The following is a 19,152-nucleotide window of genomic DNA, read 5'->3' on the forward strand; positions in this document are numbered from 1 at the left end:
GGCAGAGGCACTGCAGGTTTCCCCACAATGTCCACCCCACGTTTCAACCCTGAACAGGAGGGGCCACCTGTACAGGTGCGAGTCTAGCTCAGTCCCCATATCTATTTAGGCGATGGTCTCGCTACGGGGCCCTTTAGTGCTGACTAGAAATGATTGCGCAATGTAAATATTTGTCCAAAGGGAACTGGCCTAACACCAACTACCCAGCTCATAATACATAGGTCTAACCATGGCCCCATTTCTCTTCTCCCATTCAGCGCTAAACCAACTGAATGTGCCATTTACACCATTGCCGTGAGTTCCTCTCTTTCAGCTCCAGCCCAAAGCCCGTTCAGTCTGGTTTTGTCGTCTCCATTCCACTCTGAAAGTTAAAGAACTTTGCATCGGAAGCTGCCCCAGATTCTCATAGCATTATTTGACTTCTCAATAATGGAACCACTGTGTATTCACAGATTAAATGCTCAGTTACCTTAATCATTAACACAGCTATAGAGTCCCGGGTTTTTTGGATACTGATGGCCATTGTCAACACTCTTGTGTCTGCCTCATTTATTCATGTTTTGCTTAGAAGTGTTCTGACTCTGTCAGTTTTGTGAGGCCTACTGGCTCTTCCATTGTCATGCACCAGCTGAGAAGGTGATGCTCCTGTAGTTACATATTAGGCAGCCATGCTTTTTTTGTCCATTGTTCTCTGCCATACATACCATAGGTAGGACTATAGTACTTACACAGAGCTCTCACCACCACACAAGTAGTGCTAGTTTGACCAAGTAAATGCACTATTACCAAGGACTTCTTGGAAGTTAGTAGTTTCTGGATGTACACCAGTGCAGGAGATTGGAATTTGATCCGGTCCCCTGAGTAGTATAATTAAATACTGCATCTCCATTTGTGTTAATAAGTATAATGTCCTATACGCTGTATGAAGGTTGAGACCAAGTCAGAGCCCTTTGTCTTCACAGCTAGCCTTTTCCAGGTTACATTTCAGTTGGAAGTAACAACCAATATAATAGTTCTTCATGCTACCAGTAACACCACATTGTGCTCATAGAAGTTTTAATCTTCAATGCAATTAACTCCAACAAGACTCTGCTGAGTTAAGAAGGTATTATGATCCCCATTTTACAGATGGGGAAACTGAGGCTGAGAGGTTAAAGTTGCAAAGGGCCAGAGGGCGTCTGTGGCAGTGTCAGGATCAGAACTCATAAGTTCATGATTTTCAATCCTGAGTTCAAGCCATAGCTCCCGCTAAGATGTTGCCATTCTTTATTTAGGACTGCCTTGTCTGCTTCTGTAGCCACCTATCTTCTCTGCCCCGTTGGCCGCTATTCTGTACAATCAACTAAATACAGTGAGCCCTTTGGACAATTAATTGCCATTCCCAAGGGTTGGATTGCACTCCAGATTCTGGACTGATGTCAAACAGTAGCACAGGTCAAGGATTTTTCCTGTGGCCTGATCCCACAAGCACTCCAAGCACAGAAGTCCTATTGATTCCTTTGGAGTTCTACGCATGGAAGGCTTGCAGGGTCAGGCTTTTACAATGGCCATAACTCCTGATAGTTTATTATCACTTCTTTCTAGGTGACCATAACCACAATTCACCAACATCATAGAGCCTGCTCCAGTTTCCTGAAAGGTCAGTCAGATCTGAGTGTGCAATGTTTTGAATTGGGGGGTGAGTGGAAGAGAGGTTACTTACCTTGTACAGTAATTGGAATTCTTTGAGATGCTCAACTCCTCTGGGTGCGCCACTTCAGGTGCGCATGTGCCCTTGTGTCTCCAATCAGAGATTTTCAGCAGCAGTGCCTGTTTGGTCCACGCATTCACCCTAGCTAGCCTCATGTCCATACTGAGAGTATATAGGGCTTCAACAGACAAAGCACCCTTGGTTCCTTCTATACCACACAGATAAGCCTGTAAAGCAGCGGCGGGAAATGGGAGGTGCTGCTGCAGATCCCATCAGAACAAACATCTCAAAGAACTCCAGTTACTGTACAAGGTAAGTAACCTCTCCTTCTTCTTCAAGTAATATCCTTATGGGTTCTCCAGGGGACTCCCAATCAGTATTCCTCACAGGAGGAGAGGGCTTCACAGTAGGATCTGAAGCTGATTGCAGAACAGCAGACCCAAATGCAGCATTCACTCGGGATGCATGCACCAAAACATAGTGGCTTGAGAATGTGTTGCTGGAAGCCAATGTGGGGGCTTTGCAGATTTCTGATATAGGTGCCCACCAGTAGGGCAACAGAGGTGGACTGAGAGCTGGTGGAATGATCTATTAACTTTTGCATGTCATGGGACATCAGCAGCTTCGTAGCAGGAGAGGGTACAACTGCAAACCCATTTGGAAAGTCTCACACCTGTACCATCCAGAATTTAACTCTATCCACAATGGAAACAACTCATTGAGGAGAAGCCTCCATGGGTCTAGGTCTGTCCAAATAGAAGGCGAGGGCTCTCCTAATGTCCAAGGTGTGAAGGATGGCATCCTCCTTAAATTAATGAGATTTAAAGTGAAAAACAGGAAGATGCCTAGTCTGAAATATGAAAATCTGAGGTGACTTTAGGTAAGAGGGATACTTTATCTTTGAAGAAAACAATAAAAAAACTGGCAGTGGTTGGAGCGCTCATTTGGACTTGAGTAATCGAATTTGTCAGAGTAAGAAAATGGGCTTCTGCTAGGTAAGCTCTAGCTGTTGTAGCATCCAGGATGGCCCCTAATAACTCTATTTGCTGAGCAGATAAGAAAGAGAGGAATTCTTGGTGTTGAAGTCCTAGAAAGCTGAATAGGTTTGTAGCTCTCTTGATGGCAACTTGGACCTCAATGTAAAAACGTCCCTTCAGTAGCCAATTATTGAGGTAGGGGAAGACAAAGCTGGGCAACAACTACTGCCAGAACCTTTGTAAACACCATGGGGGCAGTAGAAAGCTGAAGAGAAGCACTCGTATTGAAAGTGCACTTGACCAATGACGAATCATCAAGAAACGTCTTGTGAGAAGTGTTCCAATATAAAAATGCATCAAGGATTGAAAATCAATCCCCCGGATCTCGACATGGTATAATAGCTTCAAATGTTATCATCCTGAATTTCTGACAAATGTATTCAGCATCCTGGGATCTAGGGCTGGATCTCCATCCACCCTTCTTTTTGGGAACCAAAAGAATAAAACCCTTTCCCTCTATACTGGGGGGAACTGGTTCCATAGCTTCTATTCAGAGATGAGACAGAGCTTCTTGCCTCAGTACAGGTTTGTGAGGTGTGTCCCTGAAGAGGGACGGGGCAGGAATGTGGGATAAGTGCATGGAATGGAAATGGATGAAGTAGCACAATGTTATAACCTCCAGAACCCCTTGTCAGAAGTAATCTGCTCCCATGAGTATGAAAATGGGAGAGATGATCTCCAAAAGATGGGAAGGTGTGGGCAGGATAATGCAGGTTGAAATCCAAAAGGTGGGCATGTTCATGATCTCCAACCAAGATATCAAAATGAACACTGGGCTGATGAAGACAATTGCATTGACACAGGTGGAGCAGCTGAAATTTTCCATTTTTGCACCCTACTTTTCTTTTTATGATGCTCCAATGATCTGTGGTAAGTAGGGAATTGAGATGGGGGGTGTCTTTGTGTCATCTGTGATCTACTAAATCTCCTCTTGTTTGCAGATGTGATTCCAAGTGAGTGAAGGGTTGTTGTCAAATCTAGAGTGCAAGGATTCATCTGTGGACTCACTAAACAGCTTGAGTCCATCAAATGGAAGGTCCTTGACCATGCTCTGAACCTCTCTTGGGATTCCCAAGGACTGCAACCAAGAGGCTCTGTGCATTACAAAAGACATAGAAATGGAGCAAGCTGCCCTACCAGTTGTGCCGAGGGAGTGCTGTTCTCTCCAGGAGCTAATCTTCAGCAATGATGGCCTGAGTCTGTTCCCTCTGCTTCTGGGGCTGGTGTTCAATAAAATAATTAAATTTGTTATAGTTGAAGTTGTACTTAGCAAGATGTGCATAGTAACTAGCAATTCTGAATTGCAGGATGGCAGATGCAACTGAAGAGGTCTATGCTTCTGGTCCTTATCAGGTGGGGTAGTTTTTGAACAATGTTGCCTATTGTGTTCATTCACTGTTTCCACGACCAGAGATTAGGTGCTGAACCTCTAGATAAACCCTAGATAGAGGGGTGGGCTTCATCCCAAGCTACCAGCTTCATCCTGAGCTCCAAACCAAGTTGCAACTTCAAAGCACTGTCTAGTGCTCAAGCATGAGCCCTCCTAACCCAACCCAGGCTGAGAGGCTGGCTCCTGCTGGCTGTGTAAACGTACCCAAAATGTCCCTTGAAGCAAAAGCTCCGGGGGAATCAGGCCAAGGTTGATCATCAAAACAACCTTGACTAGAAATGCTGGAGTCTGAAGAGCTGTCCTTCTATAGACTAAAGGAGAGGCAGACAAAGGTCAAGTAGAAGATTGTCTAATATGTCCCATGGGTATCAGGAAATCATTTGCTACAAGCAAGTGATGTGGTACTGGGAATCTTCTCACACTCAATAAAGGACATTCAGGTTCATCACCATAGACAAGCAGGTCTTTGGAGCATCTGTATTCCTGCAGTACTGAGTGGATCTGCACAGAAACCTGATGAGTCTGAGCAGTAGGAGCCTGGGGTACTGAGGACAGTGCAGAGTGCGTCACTACAGATTGATGGGTAGATCTTGCTACCGTAGATATCTCTGAAGGTCACCGTCAGTAGCATTTTCAGCATCTCTGGAGTCCTTAGCATCTCCATCATCTTTAGAGCAATGAGTACTAGAGGGTTTGGCTGTACTTATGGGTTGAGATGCAGACATACCAACATACCCTTTGTATGGAGACCACTTGGGCCTTCAGCAGTACCCTTCGTAGGCATGAGGGCTCCAGTAGGGCACATTTCTTGTGGCCAAGTTCATTGGTAAAAGATGTGGAGATCCTTTTGGCAGAATATTGGGTGTATCACCCACAGATCTCTCTCATGATGGTCTAGAAGGTAACTGAGTTGCGGAAGTCAAGGAGGTGCTGTGGTCACTTGAAGACATCTGCACGGAGGGGGTTTCGAGGTGTGAATCTGATGCAGGTCAGAGAGAATGATCCATCATAAGGAGACGAAGATTTACCTCCCTGTCTCTCCTAGAACAGCTCTTGAATCTTGTGCAAATCTTGGACTTGGATGGTACATGAGTAGCTCCCAGACAGTGGATACACTGCAAATGGCTGTCACTAACTGTGGTGGAATCCCAGCAAGTAAAGCAACACATGAATCCTGAATATTTAAACATATCACAAGGGAAAAAAGCTCTTTTGGGGAAAGAGAGATCCCCTGGAAAAGAGGGTGGGGGAGGCAAAGCCTCCCAAAACACACACACACACATACATACAGAATAAAACTAAACTATTAAAAATAAAAACAGTTAAACTAGTCTGTTAGGATGAGAAACAACTGGTAGCTAGCTAAAGCAGCAAGCACCACTGACTGCTCCATCTCAGGTCATAGGCAGTTGACATGGAACTGAGGTTGGTTTGTGCATCACAGCCCTGTATACTGTTAGTATGGGGCACAAAGATAGTGGGGGGGCATATGTGTGGACTGAACACGCACTACTGCTGAAAATTTCCAATGGAAGGAGCATGGACAAGTGGCCATCCGTCGGAACATTACTCGAAGAAGAACGTGAAGGTCCTAAACTTTAGGAGCACAAATATGCCACAATGCACCAAAGCAGCAAATAGGTACTAATATGCTGACAGGTAGTATGTAATGGCACCACATATTTATATACTATATTGGAAAATACTCTACATGCTGAGATTATTACATTTGCATAATATGTACCTATGTTCTTCCCCTCTTCAGGCACCTCTGCTTTTCACTGTGATGTGTGTTAAAATGGACTCCTGACAACATTTCAGCAGATTGCCACTATGGGTATGTTATAAAATGTTTATTTCTACCAGACCACATGTGGCCTCACTTAGAAATGATATTCTGGCCCTGGATCGTTACAGATTTTTTTTCCTTATGTTATTTTTTGTGCGGATCCCATGAGCACAAGCACTTGCTCTTGGGCTTTAATAGATGGAGTATCTTGCCAACTTTAATCTCTTCAAAGTTTTGGGCTATTAATTTCCTTCATTTTTTAATGAATGCTGCAGGTTCTAAATATTTGTGTCATTTCATTTTTATTAGCTTACTTATTTTAATTGCTTGGAAAAAAAAACATTTCGAAAAGCTTTTCTAAAAGGACGATTCAGATTATTTTTAAATCTAAGTTGAAGTTTCTCAAGGAAGTAGGGGCAGTGACCTTTCCATTCACTTCCCAGGGATTATGGGGAACACCATCTGAGGGGCTCTCCTTTACTTCCTGGGAGATGTAGGTGCAACTGCACTTATATTCCACTGCCCACCTGGCATCAGAGTTACACATAGAGGGAGTAAGAAGGTGCTTGGCTGCCCTTCCCAAGACATGAAGAAGAGGATCTATCTACACCCACCCACCATTGACAGAATTACAGGGATTAGTGTGTGATACTGATGAGGAACAACCCTGGGGCAGCATGACCTCCTCCCCCCCCCCCACACACACACACCCTTCAGGCCTTCACACATCTCACCAACATAAGAACATAAGAACGGCCGTACTGGGTCAGACCAAAGGTCCATCCAGCCCAGTATCCTGTCTACTGACTGTGGCCAATGCCAGGTGCCCCAAAGGGAGTGAACCTAACAGGTAATGATCAAGTGATCTCTCTCCTGCCATCCATCTCCACCCTCTGACAAACAGAGGCTAGGGACACCATTCCTTACCCATCCTGGCTAATAGCCATTAATGGACTTAACCTCCATGAATTTATCAAGTTCTCTTTTAAATGCTGTTATAGTCCTCCTCAGGCAAGGATTTCCATAAGTTGACTGTGCGCTGCATGAAGAAGAACTTCCTTTTATTTGTTTTAAACCTGCTGCCCATTAATTTCATTTGGTGGCCCCTAGTTCTTCTATTATGGGAATAAGTAAATAACTTTTCCTTATCTACTTTCTTCACATCACTCATGATTTTATATACCTCTATCATATCCTCCCTTAGTCTCCTCTTTTCCAAGCTGAAAAGTCCTAGCCTCTTTAATCTCTCCTCATATGGGATCCTCTCCAAACCCCTAATCATTTTAGTTGCCCTTCTCTGAACCTTTTCTAATGCCAGTATATCTTTTTTGAGATGAGGAGACCACATCTGTATGCAGTATTCAAAATGTGGGCGTACCATCATTTTATATAAGGGCAATAAGATATTCTCCATCTTATTCTCTATCTCCTTTTTAATTATTCCTAACATCCTGTTTGCTTTTTTGACCGCCTTTGCACACTGCGTCGACATCTTCAGAGAACTATCCATGATGACTCCAAGATCTTTTTCCTGATTCGTTGTAGCTAAATTAGCCCCCATCATATTGTATGTCTAGCTGGGGTTATTTCTTCCAATGTGCATTACTTTACATTTACCCACATTAAATTTCATTTGCCATTTTGTTGCCCAATCACTTAGTTTTGTGAGATCTTTTTGAAGTTCTTCACAGTCTGCTTTGGTCTTAACTTTCTTGAGCAGTTTACTATCATCTGCAAACTTTGCCACCTCACTTTTTACCCCTTTCTCCAGATCATTTATGAATAAGTTGAATAGGACTGGTCCTAGGACTGACCCTTGGGGGACACCACTTGTTACCTCTCTCCATTCTGAGAATTTACCATTTATTCCTACCCTTTGTTCCCTGTCTTTTAACCAGTTCTCAATCCATGAAAGGACCTTCCCTTTTATCCCTTGACAACTTAATTTACATAAGAGCCTTTGGTGAGGGACCTTGTCAAAAGCTTTCTGTAAATCTAAGTATACTATGTCCACTGGATCCCCCTTGTCCACATGTCCCTTCAAAGAACTCTAATAGATTAGTAAGACACAATTTCCCTTTACAGAAACCATGTTGACTTTTGCCCAACAATTTATGTTCTTCTATGTGTCTGACAATTTTATTCTTTACTATTGTTTCAACTAATTTGCCTGGTACTGACGTTAGACTTACCAGTCTGTAATTGCCGGGATCAGCTCTAGAGCCCTTTTTAAATATTGGTGTTACATTAACTATCTTCCAGTCATTGGGTACAGAAGCCGATTTAAAGATAGGTTACAAACCATAGTTAATAGTTCCGCAATTTCACATTTGAGTTCTTTCAGAACTGTTGGGTGAATGCCATCTGGTCCCGGTGACTTGTTAATGTTAAGTTTATCAATTAATTCCAAACCCTCCTCTAGTGACACTTCAATCTGTGACAGTTCCTCAGATTTGTCACCTACAAAAGCCGGCTCAGGTTTGGGAATCTCCCTAACATCCTCAGCCGTGAAGACTGAAGCAAAGAATCCATTTAGTTTCTCCGCAATTACTTTATCGTCTTTAAGCGTTCCTTTTGTATCTCGATCATCCAGGGGCCCCACTGGTTGTTTAGCAGGCTTCCTGCTTCTGATGTACTTTAAAAACATTTTGTTATTACCTTTTGAGTTTTTGGCTAGCAGTTCTTCAAACTCCTCTTTGGCTTTTCTTATTACATATTTACACTTAATTTGGCAGTGTTTATGCTCCTTTCTATTTACCTCACTAGGATTTGGCTTCCACGTTTTAAAAGATGCCTTTTTATCTCTCACTGCTTCTTTTACATGGTTGTTAAGCCACAATGGTTCCTTTTTAGTTCTTTTACTGTGTTTCTTAATTTGGGGTATACATTTAAGTTGGGCCTCTATTATGGTGTCTTTAAAAAGCGTGGGATTTCACTTTAGTCACTGTACCTTTTAATTTCTGTTCAACTAACCCCCTCATTTTTGCATAGTTCCCCTTTTTTAAATTAAATGCCACAGTGTTGAGCTGTTGAGATGTTCTTCCCACCACAGGGATGTAAACATTATTATATTATGGTCACTATTTCCAAGCGGTCCTGTTATAGTTACCTCTTGGACCAGCTCCTGTGCTCCACTCAGTACTAAATCGAGAGTTGCCTCTCCCCTTGTGGGTTCCCATACCAGCTGCTCCAAGAAGCAGTCATTTAAAGTATCGAGAAATTTTGTCTCTGCATTTCGTCCTGAGGTGACATGTTCCCAGTCAATATGGGGATAATTGAAATCCCCCACTACTACTGAGTTCTTAATTTTGATAGCCTCTCTAATTTCCCTTAACATTTCATCATCATCACTGTCCTGGTCAGGTGGTCAATAATAGATCCCTAATGTTATATTCTTATTAGAGCATGAAATTACTATCCATAGAGACTCTATGGAACATGTGGATTCCCTTAAGATTTTTACTTCATTTGATTCTACATTTTCTTTCACATATAGTGTCACTCCCCCGCCTCATCCCCAGCACGACCTGTTCTGTCCTTCCAATATATTTTGTACCCCAGAATGATTGTGTCCCATTCATTGTCCCCAGTCCACTGGGTTTCTGTGATGCTTATTATATCAATATCCTCCTTTATCACAAGGCACTCTAGTTCACCCATCTTATTATTTAGACTTCTAGCATTTGTGTACAAGCACTTTAAAAACTTGTCACTGTTTATTTGTCTGCCCTTTTCTGATGTGTCTGATTCTTTATGTGAATGTTTCTCATCTGATCCAGCCCTGACATTATCCTCTTCCATCCTCTCCTCCTGACTAAAACCTAGAGAATCTCTATCAATAGACTCTCCTCTAAGAGAAGTCTCTGTCCGATCCCCGTGCTCCTCTGCAGCAGTCAGCTTTCCCCCATCTCTTAGTTTAAAAACTGCTCTGCAACCTTTTTAATGTTAAGTGCCAGCAGGCTGGTTCCACTTTGGTTTAGGTGGAGCCCATCTCTCCTGTATAGGCTCCCCCATCCCAAAAGTTTCCCCAGTTCCTAATGAATCTAAACCCCTCCTCTCTACACTATCGTCTTATCCACGCATTGAGACTCTGAAGCTCTGCCTGCCTACCTGGCCCTGCATGTGGAACTGGAAGCATTTCTGAGAATGCCACCATAGAGGTCCTGGATTTCAGTCTCTTCCCTAGCAGCCTAAATTTGGCCTCCAGGATGTCTCGTCTACCCTTCCCTATGTCATTGGTACCTACATGTACCACGACCACCGGCTTCTCCCCAGCATTACACATAAGTCTATCCAGATGGCTCAAGAGACCCGCAACCTTCGCACCAGGCAGGCAAGTCACCATACAGTTCTCCCGGTCATCACAAACCCAGCTAGCTATGTTTCTAATGATCGAATCTCCCATTACTAACACCTGCCTTTTCCTAGTGCCTGGAGTTCCCTCCCCCGGAGAGCTAACCTCAGTGCGAGAGGATACCTTAACACCATCTGGAAGGATGGTCCCAACTATGGGAAGGTTTCCCTCTGCTCCCATTGACTGCTCTGCTTCCCTGGGCCTTTCATCCTCTTCAACAGGGCAGGGGATGTCTGACTGGAGGTGGGACAACTCTACAGTGTCCCAGAAAGCCTCATCAACATACGTCTCTGCCTCCCTTAGCTCCTCCAGTTCCGCCACCCTGGCCTCCAAAACCCGTACGCGGTCTCTGAGAGCCAGGAGCTCCTTGCACCGACTGCACACATACACCACCCGCCCACAGGGCAGGTAATCATACATGCTACATTCCCCTTCCAAACTCCCTTGCGAAACTCCCTGGTCGCAAAGCTCCCTGGTCACTTGCACACTGCTTTATAAAGCCCTGGCCTTCTTGATAGCCCTGCCCACTGACTAAGGCTCAGCCAATTAACAGAGGCTTCTAGCTTTCAAACCTTACTTGGAAGCTCACAGCTTCCAGCTGCCAGCCACAGCACACATTCCTTCAAACAACCAAAACAAACAGACAGACAAACACAAGCTCAGCACACAGCAAGTAACCCCCAAACACAAACACACACTACAGAGAGCCACTTACCCCACACACGTCTCTTACTCAACACATACACACACCCTTTACCCCCAGCCCACACCAGCCCCTCCACACACACACATCCCTACTCACCACCCACCAACATATACCCCTACATGTGCCTTACCACCCCCACATACATACCCCCTCCACACCCCTCACTCCATACATACACCCCCTGACCTCCATACACACACACACTCTACACACACACACACACACACACACATCCCTTGTTGCCCCCCCAATGCCCTTCATCCGCCACACAACTGCTCACTCCTCCATACACACATACACACACAACTTGTCTATGTGTCGGGGGGGGTTACAATCATACCCCATACACACAAGCCCCTTACACACATACCCAACACACACAGGTAAGATTGGTTGCCCAAGGACCAAAAAGTAGTGGTCAGTAGAATTTGTAGCCTGGTCAGTACAAAGAACAATTAGGAGGACCATTGGTGACAACTGTTATCACACAGCAATATATCCATTCTCAGAACAATATAATAATAATCAGGGGCGGCTCTAGACATTTCGCCGCCCCAAGCACAGCGTCATGCCGTGGGAGGCGCTCTGGTGGTCGCCTGTCCCGCGGCTCCAGTGGCCCTCCCGCAGGCGTGCCTGCCAATGCTCCACCGAAGCCACGCCGGACCAGCAGACCCTGCGCAGGCACGCCTGCAGGTGGTCAACCGGAGCTGCCTGCCGCCCTCCCGGCGACTGTCAGAGCGCCCCCCGCTGCATGCTGCCCCAAGCACGCGCTTGGCGTGCTGGGGTCTGGAGCTGCCCCTGATGATAATAATATTTCATGACATGCTGAGTGTCCTTATTGGGGTTAAAAGAGGATTTATTTTCCTCAACCAAAAGATGGCAGAAGGGATTGAACTGCTCATGAGTCAGAGAGTAGTACCCATTTACCACACATAGGTGGGCTGTACAATACATGCTCCACTTGCATCATCGGGTGCAATTTTCAGACTGATTCGAGCACTAATATTTCTAGCTGTTGTCTCACAAACTGTTACTGTTACCAAGTAACATAACGAATCATCACTGTAGGTAAGGAGAACTGAACTGGCTGGGTTTTATGTTGATTGCTACTACTGAGGATGGGTGGCATACGCAATGTCATAAAGGATACTGTGCAATTTGATAAAAACCAAAGGTAATTTTCTTATTAAACATGTTGACATGCTGCCTTAGCAAGGTGTGGTTGTAGAATAGGGATTTTTTTCAGAATTGCAATTTAAAGGTGAGGTTTTATACCTTAATCCTGAGTACTAAGCACAGAATTTGTATCACTTCAAATATTCCTTCCATAGAAGAACAAAGCCTTTGAATTAAACTAATGTTTAGTTGATGATTGCTGCATAATACTAAGGGAGGCAGCTTTTAAGGACTCTCACAATATTCGGAAACTAGCCTGACCTACATTACAGAAGGTTAATAAATCACTTCAAATGCAAATCTCTGTCTGCTCTCACCTTGAGGTCTGAATACCTTTAATCTTGGAACATCATAGAAATTTTGATCAAAGGATCTAATGGCTTTAGTGTTGCCAACTCTCATGATTTCTTCATGAGTCACTTGTGTTGAACTCGGGCCAATCTCCCCGTGACAAAGAAACTCTCGCCCTCTCTAAAATTTCAGCCTTGCTTGGGGGAAAGCCCCAGCTGATTGGCTGTTTTCCCCATTACTGCACCTCCTGGAGAAGATCAGCCACTTGGGGCTGCTGAAAAAATCAGGCAGAGCTCTATCGCCCTCTGCTCAGGAACGGACGCCATTCTCATAGGAGGGGCATGGCTCCCCTCCCCTCTTGTGGGCCATGGAGTGAGCACAGATCCTCTGTTGCTCCCCCTTTCCTCTCCCTCCCTGCAGCATGGGGTGTGGCCTGAGAATGAATAAGAGAGACATGCACGCCCTGCACCCACCCAAGCCTGTGTGTGTGTGAACTCCAGAAGCTGCAGGGGGAGCAAAGATGGGGCTGGGGAGAAGCAGCACTGATGGGGACACTAGGGGACCAGAATTAATTGGCATCTGGAGGACAGAACTGATGAGGGGCCAGACTTGATGGAGAGCGAAGGTGTTGATAGGGAAGGCCCGATGGGGGGGAAATTATTGCTGGGCAGAGGGCTGGACAGCTGTGAAGATATGAACTCTTTCAGCAAGGACCAAAATCACCTTGATACATTTAGGAGCATTGATAACACTTCCGCTCACCCTAAGGGTGGGGCAGGTAGAGTTCAAAAATCAACACACAGACCAAAATGACATTTTTTTTTTAAATCACTTGATTTTGGAGGTCTTGACTCCTAAGTTTTGAGCCTTGGTAGCTGGCAATACTGCAGAGTGGAACTGCAACTTGATAAGAGAGCCGGGACTTTGAGTTTCGATGATTATTTTTAAAAGTTTGAAATTCCATCTCTCCGAAAACTATAAAGCCTAACAAAGAGTTAAAGAAGATTTCAATGTTTAACAAAAGGCACGATGGCTTATAAAGGCCCAGTATAGCTGACACTGAGATGCCAATGGGACAGGAAGGAGTCAGGGACTTTGTAAAGATGAATGAAATCAAATGAGCTGGGTCATTCATGATCATAGGTTAAGGAATAGTATGGGACACATTTCTATCAGCTTATTCCAATGACTGTTTTACGCTATAGTATAAATTCACTATCTTTGGAAGAGAACCATTGAGTCTCAGACTTTGGAGCCCCTGGTCCCAGAAGACTTTCACATGAAAGGTTGAAGCTGCAAGTGAGTCTTGAAGGCAAAGTCCAGGCTCACAAAGTTTGGAGAAGACAAAGAAATGAATCTTTGAAGATCCTGTTAAGAAGTCTGAAGGAAGCTGCACTATTGACCTTCTAAGAATATTGTCCCATAGTAGCGCTGCATGAACTCTTTTTGCCAGCAGTGAGAGATACAGACCTGCTGGCTCAGCCAGCAACCTTTAATAAGCAACTTCAGAAGGTTTTTATGCAACTAAGTTTTAAACATCTTTTATTTACAAGAGCTCTTTAAATAGAAATAAATGTTGCCTATAAAAAAATCGGCCTAAGAACAAATTGTCAAGAAGGAGAAAGCAAAGAGAGATTCTCAGCCATCAGAGAAGTTTAAGACTAGACTGAACACAGCACAAGAATGTGTATTATAGGGACCAATCCAGCACTGACTAGCTGATGGAGAGGATCACTTCAGAGTGCTTTTTCATCTCTAATATCTATGACACTATAATACTTATCTTACCCATCCACTCATCTTGTACAGCTTCAAAGAGCTTCAGATTTGCTTTGGAACATCACTGCACTTGGTATTTATGTAATCCATATGTTTTGTACTGCAGTATTTGATTGTTTTGGCCCAAAACAAGATTTTTGTCCTATGAGGGAAGATTGAAAAAATGGGGTTTGTTTAATCTGGAAAAGAGAGGACTGGGGGTGGGTGGGGGACAGGACACCAGTTTTCAAGTACATAAAAGGTTGTTACAAGCAGAAGGGAGAAAAATTGTTCTCCTTAACCTCTGAGGCTGAGACAAGGAACAATGGTCTTAAATTGAAGCAAGGGTGGTTTAGGTTGGACATTAAGAAAAACTTTCTGCCAGGGTGGTTAAGCACTGGAATAAATTGCCTAGGGAGGTTGTACAATCTCTGTCATTGGAGGTTTTTAAGAGCAGATTAGACAAACACCTGTCAGAGATGGTCTAGATAGTCCTGCCTTGAGTGCAGGGGCCTGGACTGAAAGACCGCTTGAGATCCCTTCCAGTCCTACGATTCTATGAAAGAAAGGGAGATAAGCAATGGGAAGAAGACATGGATTTTAGTTAGGATACTCTGTGTCAGCAGGGCATGCACGCAGCTCAGAGGGCCCACAAACATACAGAACAACCGTTTGGCAGTTACTGGACATGCTCAGTAGCTGTTATTACAGCTGTACAGGAAGTTTTTATTGTGGGCAAGGAGTCTTGCAAGTCCCAGACATATTCACCATTTGAAAGATGAGCCAATCAGAGTGTGGGGGAAGAAAGGGCGCAAGATTATAAACATAGGAGTTAAAGACAGTGAGTGACTCAGTGAGTGACCCATGTAGGGTTAAGCGATATGTCTGCTGTGACAGCTGGGTCCCAGTACCTGTACCACTTTGGATCGAGGTGTGTGCTAGTCCAGCTTTGCTTATTAGGGATGCCCTCCATTAGAATATTTGGCCCATTGTTATGTTCGTTATGGACCTGGAAGGCGAGCTGGGGGAGGGAGGGGAGAGAGAGCAATTGTCACCTGTAGAGGCTACATTTTTTATGGAACTTAACATTTAGCTATTAGCTAACTGGTTTAAATTGGGATTTTGTCCCAGCTGGAGAGAGACTGGCACAGCCCAGTGATGTGAAGATTTTTAAGTTCTTACCTGAATTTACTCGGTATTTGGGGGAAAAGACAGTGCCCTATAGAAATCCAAAGAATGTATATTTTATATGATAATCCCACAATCTGTACCATTTTGGATACAGGCTACAGATTTCTGAGGAGACCAGTCAACTATTTGATCCAAGGGTGAGAATGCTGCTAACTGTAAGAGTTGTTTGCTGACAAGACTCTACAGTGTTCAGAAAAGAACTGAAGTTCTGCCATTCTTCTCTAGGTCTGAGGAATCCAGATGACACACACTGTCTATTAGAGCTGGACTATACAGACTGAGAAATCATCTCTGAAAGAAGATCAGTGTGTGTACTAACTAATAGAAGTGTAAATGTTACATTGAAACATTCCACTTAAATATATGTAACAGGAACAAAGGTCTGTGTAAATAGATTTACCACCTACTATCTTTTGTTTTAGCATTATTCAGAAGTATTCCAAATACTATTTACAAATGTTTGTGTGTATTACATGTTCGTTTACTAAGAAATTGAATCATACTGTCTCTTTGAAGCTGACTGGGAACAGTTGTTAACAGCTACAGTCAACAATGTAATGTTTTCTGAAAAGACAAACCCCGTGCCTATGTTTCAGCAAAAAAGTTTAAACTACAGGTGTGTCATCCTCGCTTTGCACTCATGCAGAGTGTCTTCATCTCAATGAAGTGGTGTCATTATGTCAATTTAGTAACACTTGTGCAAATTTTCTTAAGTATGTACAAGGCGTATGCTTTCTGACTTCTCTGTAATAGGAATAATCAACTGGAAATAAAAATAAGGTAAATACTGAGATCTGGAATGTGTTGTCTCTGAGAAAGAAGCTTAAAAATATAAGCACTAAGCAAAATTAATAGCATTTGATTTATTTTTTCCTACCGCTCAGTAAATCCATCGCTGGCCATTGCCAAATACACGTATTTTTGGAGCAGTATTTTAATTTACTTATTAAACTCTGTTTATGTATGTTTCAGAGAGGCTGGTCATTTAGTTATAGTAGTTTATGTTGATATGTTATTAGCACAGCTTACGTTTATCCTATTTCACTGGCGAGTTTTAGAAAAGTTTTGTGAGGTCTCTGCAAGTGGAAGGAGTGCTACTTGTTAATTACTGCACTATTGTCTTCAAGAAATTGAGGCCTCCAACTGTCTCTGGAAAAGCCATAGTCTAGCTTGTAAGGTTCAGTTGCTGCTTTCAGGAAACAAGCTGCAGCTCTTAGACATAGGAAGCTCAACTTGTGCATTACTCAAAATGCAACTTTCAATCGCCATCTTCAGGCAGAGCAGAACAGTGCACCCCACCATCTGAACTAGACCATTGGTATAAGAGTGGGAAAATGCTATTACACTTATAAGATAGAGAATGTCTTATATTGAACTAATCATGAAGGTGAACTGCAAATAAAATCTTAAAGATCCACCTAGTGCAGAAACGTGTCCCTAGTACCCTGGCTAGAAGGACTATTCATCACGTTTTTATGGTCAGGTCCTCTTAAGTTGCTGCAAAATGCTGGCAGTCCTAGAAGTCTGCTGAAGCATGGAGATAAATGCAGATTTTAAAAATACACACACACATATGAATTTATGTAGAATTTATATGTAAAAGGACAAAAAGTAATTATTGTTGTTATGAAAGGAAAATATCTGTGCCAAGTAGTTTTTAAAAGAGCATCAGTTCTAAACTGCCATAGTCTGACTCCTTGTTTTAGTGACATTCCACACGGTAGCTGTAGCATCACAGAAAGAGACAAATCTAGCCTTTTTATCCATCCATGCATCTAAAACTCTCATCTAACTCTCATCTCATATCTGAATTACTACCACAGCCTTCTCTGTGGCGTAGATAAATGCAATCATGTCCCATTCATATCCATTCAGAATGCTGCTACAAAGGTCGCTTTGACCATGCCACCCGTCTTTGCATCCCTTCACTGGCTTCCCCCTTCTCTATTGTATCATAAGCTGCTTTTCTTCACTTTCAAGGCCCTTCATGGTTTATCCCCATCCCACCTATTTTCTCTTATTCAGTATCGAAAGGGCGAGTCCCATCTCTGATTGGTACATGATGCCAGCGTCCACCTCTCATTTGTTACAGTTTCAAACAAGCACCTTTGTATTTTCTCCCATACTGTCCCTCATCTTTGGGGTTGCTCCTCAAAAGCACCTGCAAAATTACCTCATTATCCACCTTCAGATCCCTCCTCAAATCTCTATTTGGCTGAAATGCCTACAAAAAATTGACACTAGTTAACTGCTGATGTGCTAAGACTATATCCTATCATGCTGACCAAAATTGTCGTATTCCACAATCCGAGTGTAACCATCTGTTGTCCTTTGCCTTATACTTGGATTGTTAGTTCCTTGGGACACGGACTTTCTTCTTTTTGTTCTGTGTTTACTACATTTGGTGTCAATACCCTAGGGCAGCTTATAATAATTTTTCTAACTTCCTACCTTTAGAAGCAGTGGATTGGAGGCAACATTTTTAGTCTCAGCCCAGGGTAAAAGTAAGTGGTTCTCAATCACTGCTTTTCGGTGACACAGACTATTCCCTTTAGCTTTTGAAGCACAGGGAATTTGGAGCTTTTATTTGAAGTTTGCCTTTCTGCCCTTTCCTTGTGTTTGGAGATTTCTACATTATCTAGGCACATTCCTTTGCTTACCGACAGGCAATTCACTGATATACTCAATATTATTCAAATACGTCAAAAGTAATTTAAAATCTTATCAAAATTGAAAACCTAAAAGAACATATATCCCCAAAATTCCACTTAGTCAAGGACTTCAGTTTTACTAGGACTTTTTAATGAAAATGACTATGTAATAAAGAGTTTGCCTTAGGGTGCTTGTGTTTATTATTGTTGTGATACAATTCTTTAATTACTTCTGCTATAAAAATTTACTACTGACTTTTCTCTATCCTATCTGCCCAATAATATGACTTTTGAGGATGAATAAAGAGTTTAATTATTATTATAAAATACCTTCTTTCGGATTTTTCCATTTGATTCACAATATCTGCAGTAGATAAGTCAAAAACAGCTTTCATCTCACTGCCGGAATGGAATTAATTTACTATGGCTGAAATTGATGGCAGCATCAAAAGTGTTCACGGTGACTAACATCATGAATATGAAAAACTATTTTGTCTGAACCTAAGTTGCAGATGGGGCTTGGCAGAAAAGAAGTTAAAGGAAATGAATGTAATAATTGCAAAAATATGTAAGAATGACACAGATGCAGAGGCTAGACAATGTGAGATGATTGTCATGTTTTCCAGTTTAAAATGTTAAGATCTCTTATCATTTATTTGTTCTGTTAGTTTAATGTGCAGAACACAAGTCACTCTTTGAATCTGTATGATCAAGTAATTTGCCATATGTTCTAGTACACTGAATGAGCACACTGAAATGTACCACCATTTATACAACCCCCACCCAAAGCCAGCCATCTATTTCTAAAACATTAATCAGAATTATAAAAACTGCCCTCCCTCTTAAACCACATCAAAATACGAAGGGATTTCCTCAATCCCAACACCTTCCTTTTCTTCTCCTTTGCTCTCATTCTCTAAATCCCTCCACAAGTCCCAGTGATGCCTCCCTTTCTGCCTCATGACTACTCTGACCCTCTTTCGTACTTGCATCTTGAACCTCTCACTCTCATGTAATCTTCTCGCTCCTCAGAAAACCACACCCACCTAACTACCAACTCATCTCCCTTCTCTAAAATAAGAGTGTGCTGCTCACAGCCATTGCCTGGAATTTCTCTCC

General features: G+C 42.9%; 1 long non-coding RNA gene across 1 annotated transcript; it reads left to right on the top strand.

Annotated features, from left to right (window-relative positions):
• The first annotated feature begins 1,593 nt into the window (after nt 1–1,593).
• Nucleotides 1,594–15,779, top strand: LOC123361719. The gene is made up of 3 exons (XR_006576201.1): nt 1,594–1,639; nt 5,883–5,954; nt 15,608–15,779. It is a non-coding gene; the product is annotated as an uncharacterized LOC123361719 (long non-coding RNA).
• The last annotated feature ends 3,373 nt before the right edge of the window (nt 15,780–19,152 follow it).

Source organism: Mauremys mutica, chromosome 1 (assembly GCF_020497125.1).
Source record: "Mauremys mutica isolate MM-2020 ecotype Southern chromosome 1, ASM2049712v1, whole genome shotgun sequence".
Classification (NCBI taxonomy): Eukaryota; Metazoa; Chordata; order Testudines; family Geoemydidae; genus Mauremys; species Mauremys mutica.